The sequence below is a fragment of the Astatotilapia calliptera genome, chromosome 9 (assembly GCF_964374335.1).
Source record: "Astatotilapia calliptera chromosome 9, fAstCal68.1, whole genome shotgun sequence".
Lineage (NCBI taxonomy): Eukaryota > Metazoa > Chordata > Actinopteri > Cichliformes > Cichlidae > Astatotilapia > Astatotilapia calliptera.
The window spans coordinates 31777380-31783972 of record NC_137430.1 but is presented as its reverse complement, the minus strand read 5'-3'; the positions used below and the strand labels follow the sequence as shown (position 1 = coordinate 31783972).

The 6593-nt window shown below is 38.5% G+C and overlaps 1 long non-coding RNA gene across 1 annotated transcript; it reads right to left on the bottom strand.

Annotated features, from left to right (window-relative positions):
• Positions 1-614: 614 nt before the first annotated feature.
• On the bottom strand, positions 615-1354 carry LOC145430996 (uncharacterized). Its single transcript, XR_013911368.1, has 2 exons — positions 1105-1354; positions 615-946 (listed from the first exon to the last, which is right to left on the bottom strand). It is a non-coding gene; the product is annotated as an uncharacterized LOC145430996 (long non-coding RNA).
• Positions 1355-6593: the final 5239 nt, after the last annotated feature.

Below are 6593 nucleotides of genomic sequence, written 5' to 3'. Positions count from 1 at the left end.
ACTTGCAAAAAAACCCCATTGTTTAAAATTTTAAGTATCTTATCTTCTATGAATTAATGTACAAGTGACAGGGTTAAACTCTGAAACTGGTCGTAATGTGCATTGTTTTTATTTACTTTTCCTATTCATTTTATTATATTCTTAGAAAACAAAACATAACTAAAAATAGATGCATCGCACAAAAGCATGTTTAAAATTCTAATTGAAGTAGTAACCACACATTTGTTTTTTTAAATCAATGTTAATGCACAGTACTGTGTTCACACTGGCCAATTTGCCCTTTTTATGTTATAGAAATTTTGCTTAAAAATATCTGATGTCTTCAGTTTTTACCCACAATGTAGAAAGTAGTAAAACGAAAGAAACACCATTAAATGAGACTGTCAAAACTATTGACTGACAGTATATATTTAAAGTGTTTATCAGATACTTTTAAGACCAACATACTGTTTTTGGATTTTTCCCAGCCCTTTCCCTGCTGACCCTATATATACACACAAACATACAGGTAATTGCTTCACTTTCTCCCCACGAGTTCTGCAAAAACAAAGTCATAGAATATCTGTTCAGTTTAAACCGAGATGCCCGCAAAAAATTTTGTCAAGCTCACGGAGAAAGTTAATAAACTCTGAACTGGCAGCATCACCTTTCTTCCTCACAGTGTCGATAACAAAACGAGCCTTTTCCCTTTTGTCTTGCTTCGCATCCGCTGCCTCCCTCTCTGCATCAGTTATCACCTTTTTCTCCAGCAGTTTGTCGATCAGGCTGTTGAGATTAGGTTCCGATATCCCTTCAATGAAGCAGCTTCGTGTGTTTAAAAGCCTCTCCGAAGGAGGATGATTCAAAGTTCCCACTGTAGGGGAGAAAAGACACAATTTTCTTTCCCAAACACAGGTGGAGCTGCTCTTGTCTTTCAGACTGAGGTTAACATCTGTGAGGATTCTTCCTAAAGACACAAGGAATGTCGTAAAGTAACTGTCGTAGTACTCATCATCAAAATCAGCTTCATTTGGTTCAACTGTAATCAGATCATCCTCAGGAACAGTGGACAGAGTGTAAACCTGCTTTGGATGCAGTTTGCAGTGAGGAGATGTATCTATGTACCTCTCATCCCCAATTAGTTTCCTCCTGGTGCGCTGTACATCACGGATCACAATGTTCCTTGGAAGCAACAACACACTGAGGATGGATCTGGGATCAGGATCAACTGGGGGTTTGTAGAAGAGCAGAACCAAAGCTTGGACTGGGTCGGGAGGAGAGTCTTTATCACTGACAATACCGTAACCAGAAAACCCTGTGAGGTTTATAACAACGTGACTTTCTGTTATCTTGTGAGGGGTAATAAACTCGATGCCCTCCTTCACACAAGTGCAATTAATAGGTCCGTTTTCTATCTAGGCTGGAGACTAGCAGTGCTGTATTGCATTTCTAATTTGACCTTTTCTTATGAAAACTGACATCAGAATAAACTGGACAAACTATGTAAACTTATCTAGTTTTACATAAACCTACATGCATTAAAGACAGAAAAAAAAGAGATCTCACCTACCCAGTAACTTGTCCGTCGTTTTCTTATAACTGAATCTTTTAGACAGGTTGTCATGTCTTTTTATTCCAATCTGTCATGTGACTCCTTCCTCTTTCCCAGCCGACTGTGATGTCATTTAGGGGTTTCATAAGTGGCAGCCTACCACAGTGATTAAGTGTGCAAAACTAAATAACTGCCAATAAGTGCAGAGATTTTAAAATGTGATTTTCAGCTGATGGTGTTTCGACAATGACCAGGGGTTCGAAAGCATCTCTAACGTGACAGGTGCTTATACAATATGATGGCTAAATCCACAAAAAGCAGTAAACCATAGAACCATCCACAGCAGGTCATCTGATCACAGTCTGTGTGCTCAGAAAACCTACTACAGCCGAGTGATTCCTGCAGCTGGAATCGAACTTGGGGTTCTCCCACGAGTCCAAGCACTCAAATAATCTACAATAATGTCCCTGTAATGGACCGATGAAGGCAGCAATGTTATATTACTCATTTCTCTCATAAGGGAATCTGATATAGCTTCTCTATAATTGCTCATTAAAAACTGAAACTTTTTTTAAAGGACTTTATTATTAAGACTTTGTTAAAGATCTTACAGAGAAAGGTGTCATAGGTCATAGATAAGACAGGTGTAGCTGGTAAACTTTAAGTAGAGAATGAGTGTCTCATGTTGTTTGCATGAAACTCAATACGATCAGCATCTTTCAGCATCTGTTGCACACGCAGGGTCCTGCAGGACGTCGTTCTGCTTCTCTGATGATTTATTTAGTTGGATGATCGAATGGAGAACACAAGAAGATTAAAGGTGGAGGAAAGAGGGAGAGACTTCAAAGAAAAACGGTGCTGCACCCTGGAAAACAATAATTTCAAATGTACAGTTCAAAAACAAAAACTTTTATTTGTATTTAGATTTTTCTTCTTTTTGATTAACATCTGAGTTTTAAACAAACAAGTGTTTATGTTGTGGTTATTTGTGGCCTGAACATTTCTTTACTTATTTAAACCACGTCCTCTTTTTTTGAGGCGATGCCATTTACCCATTTGTGGTGCAGACAGTGTCAGCGTTTGGGAATCCCTGATGAACAGACCACACATGTATACATTGTCACGCAGAAGTACAGACTGTCACCCGCAAAACTTTAAGTAACTCGAGAATGAGCGTCTTGTGATGTTTGCGTGCAGGATGAACCAGAATAAACAGGACAATCGACTGTTGAGGGAGTAGCAGCAGCTGCTGTTTGCTTAGTTGGCACATAACATTGAATAAATGATAGCCTTAAACTTTGCTACGGTACTTTTAGAATGACATGCATTCACCGTTGCTCTTCAAAAACGCTGACTGTGGAAATCTCAGTGTTAAAGCTACATTGTTCTAACCTGCGATTCCATCAGATGAATGCTTATCTGTACGACACAAAACACAAGTCACACACAGACTTGGTCTACTACCAAACCTAATAAAAGGTCAGCTATATTGATATGTATAAACAATAACTTAATTTAAATTTGTGAGTATTATGTTGCTTCTAAGAACTGATAATTTTTCCTGATGTTTTTTGGGTGAATACAGAAACTTCTGATGCTCTTAAAAGCATTAGACACCATCCACCCACTGAGGTCTGAGGGATCTTTCCTCTCACTAATCCAGGTGATGCTATTTTTTTACAAATTCGATTGGTCCCTGGGCATTTATACGGATCTCTTATTTTGACCATAGGTTACCATGGCAATGTATCCCAGAAAAAACTGAACCACCCACATAAACATAAAACTCAGGACTGGAGCTCAAGTTAAATCAATAAGGCCTCAATACTGCTTTGTTGGACAGGGATTTAGTGAAGGTGATCAGGACTGACTGCCAGCTACCAAAACCCTGACATGTAATTCTGACCTCCAGCTCTCCTTCACAGCTTCCTCCTTCCTGATTCATTCTCACAGCCTGCCCCTCAACACCAGGCCGGTCACACTGCACTGGTACAGGCCTGCACTGGAGCACTGGAACAGGTAGGTTTCATCATCAAACTCATCAGCAGTAATGCCAGGTGTAAACCCCTTTAACCTCATGTCAGGTGAGCTTGCTGCTTGTATCAAGTTCTTGATTGGTGTTTTGGTCAGTGAAGACAGGCTGTGAGAACGAGTCAAGTAGCAGGAATCTGTGGAGGAGAACTGTACATGAGAACTCTGTGAAAGCGTATTGGTTGATGACATGTTCTTAGTCATGACAGGAGGATCTGTTTCTCTTGACTTGTTTTTTATCCATGGAGAAGAAACTCTGCAACCATCTTCTTCAATTGTTCCTTCACTTATATATTTAGGCAACCCAGTGGATTTACAGGGTGATGAAGTCTTGCCCATCAGGTCTGTGGAGCCAAACTTAATTTCACCACATTTACCTTCAGTATACTGGTGAGATGTGTTTTGTTCCTCTTGCAAATCTTCCATCTCATGCAAAACAACAGTAAAAGAGCCAGACAAATTAAACTGTCTAAAATCACTGTCTTCCACTTTGAGCTCCTTACAAACAATTGCCGGCTCCCGTGATGGGGAAGGATTGTGGCTTAAAGGTTTACGGTTCTCCTTTCTGTCTGACTTCTTCCACTTAAAACGTAAACTCTGGAATCCACGTTTATCAGCTGAAATCTTTTTTTCTTTAGGTAGTGAAATACTCCTGTAGCAGACACCATCATCATCATTGTCGTCGTCTGTGTTCAGCTCTGTTCTGATGTTTTCATCACTGATGCAGTATGTCCTACAGGAGGGCCTTCTGAGAAAGAAGCACCAACCTGCTCTTACATCCTCCTCACCTTCTTCATCATGTGACTTAAATGCATAATTTGTGTCTTCTTCTGTTTTTCCTTCACTTATTGGATCATCTCTAACTTTAGTGATTTCTCTCTTTTTCTCCTTTAAGTGTCTGTTCTTAAATAAACACTTCATCTTTTCTTCTTTAAATGTCTCTTGTTTAAAGAAGCTGCTTCAGTCTTCTTTTTGGTTCTGATGGTATCCGTCACTTTCTTGAACCTGGAAAACCAATTGTAGACTTTGTTTTATTCTGTAAGAATCATTCAGTAGCTGGTGTGTATACAGAATAAATACAAATCATTATTTACGCCTACACATTCAATTTTATTTATAGAGTGCAAAATCACAACAACAGTCGCCTCAATGCACTTTATATTGTAAAGTAGACCCTACAATAATACATACAGAGAAAAACTCAACAATCATAAGACCCCCTATGAGCAAGCACTTTGGTGACAGTGGGGACGAAAAACTCCCTTTTAACAGGAAGAAACCTCCGGCAGAACCAGGCTCAGGGAGGGGCATCTTGTCTAATGTAGACAAGATGCAATCCCGGATTGAAAATGCTGATTTGAGATGGTTTGTAGTGGACCTGTGTGGTTAAGATTTGGAATTGCAAATAAATAACACAGAATTGAATAAATAAAACAATCCAAAATTGAATTCAAAATCCCGCTCCTCACATACAAGGTCTTAAATAATCATCTTTTACTCCAGCAGAGTTCATTCGAGTTCGTTAATTAAACAAATGTATACAAATATTATAATATCATATAACATCTGTAGGGCTCTGCACAGCATGGAGGCTGCATCACATGAAAGTACCTGGCTGGAAAAAAATGTTCAGTGAGAGAGAAGTTACTTACAAAGGCTACACAGCAGTACACTGAAGTCACTCCACTTTGTCACCAACACTTGTGACCAGACAAAAAATATGAGCACACGTTTTCCCCACACACCAGCTGGTGTTTATACACGAAGTAAAAAGAACACAAAAGTGTCAGAACGCATCAGAGCCTGATTAAGTGACGTTAAAAGAAAAAGGCAAGAAAGAATTTAACATAACATAAACCAATGAACAAGATGTGTTTCACTCGGACATTTCAGCTTAAACTATATTTTCATTTTTCGTTAATAGTTTTATTATTTAATCATTGAATTTTATTGAATAAGTGCAATGAATATATTGTCCTATTTGAGCCAAGTAGCTTATTTGTCTCTCTCTTATTTATTTTTCTTTTCCGGCTCATGTGTTTTCACACATTTAAACTGATGTTGTTATTTTACTCCTGTAGAGAACTACTGTTGACATCAGTTTTTACAAATCCATAATCAAGAAACACGAAGCAATTAATTATTTTTCTTTGTTTTTGTTTTTTAAGCGAGCGATACAAAGTTATCTCGGTTGTTTGGATGATTATATTCCAGCTTGATCCAAAAGTATGCAAAAAGAAATATGCGCATATTCAGTGAAACTGGAACAGGACGCAACGCTGTAAACAGCCTGGGTGTGTTTAACAGACCGAGGATGTCCAACCTGCATTTCAGCTTCGCTCCTGATCTGGACAGAGCCACGTTTTTACACTCGTACGTGACAATCAGGGCCCGAAATCTCTCTGGATGTGCGCTCTGTACAAAAATGTTCATGCCACAACTAAAAATAAAAATAAAAATAAAAATAAACCCTTCTTTAATTAACAGAGAAATGTTAATCGTTACAGACAAACACGGCCCGCTGACGCCTGGGTGCAAACGGGAGTTCTAAAAAGTTTGTAAGAAAGAATTTGTTTCTGTAAGCTCTTCTTTTCTTAACTTTCATATTTTTAAAATGTTCTCTACAAATGTTTTAAAATGTTTCTCTGCAGATAACCCAAATGTTCACATTCTACATTACCTGAAGCTTCCTTAACGTTTCAGTCTTGATTTCCTTTTTCGGTGTGATCCACCGACTGCACCTGCCAAGATCTGACTTTGCCTTCGACCAGTAAGTTTTAAGAATATATAAACGAAAACGGCTTAAAATCACTTTACCACCTATCGACCTTGATCCCATGTACACCTCAGCTATTAGAAATGTTTTTGTTCATTTCAAAGTCCAGCAGGGCGCGGCGACCTGTACACGTCACCAGTATCAAACCCTTTTAGTTTATTTCGATTTATTGTTTTTTGCTTTGTGTTTAATAAACTTTCAGATCTCATTTAAATCCAATCTAAACTATTTTGCTTGTAAGAAAGGAACATGCTG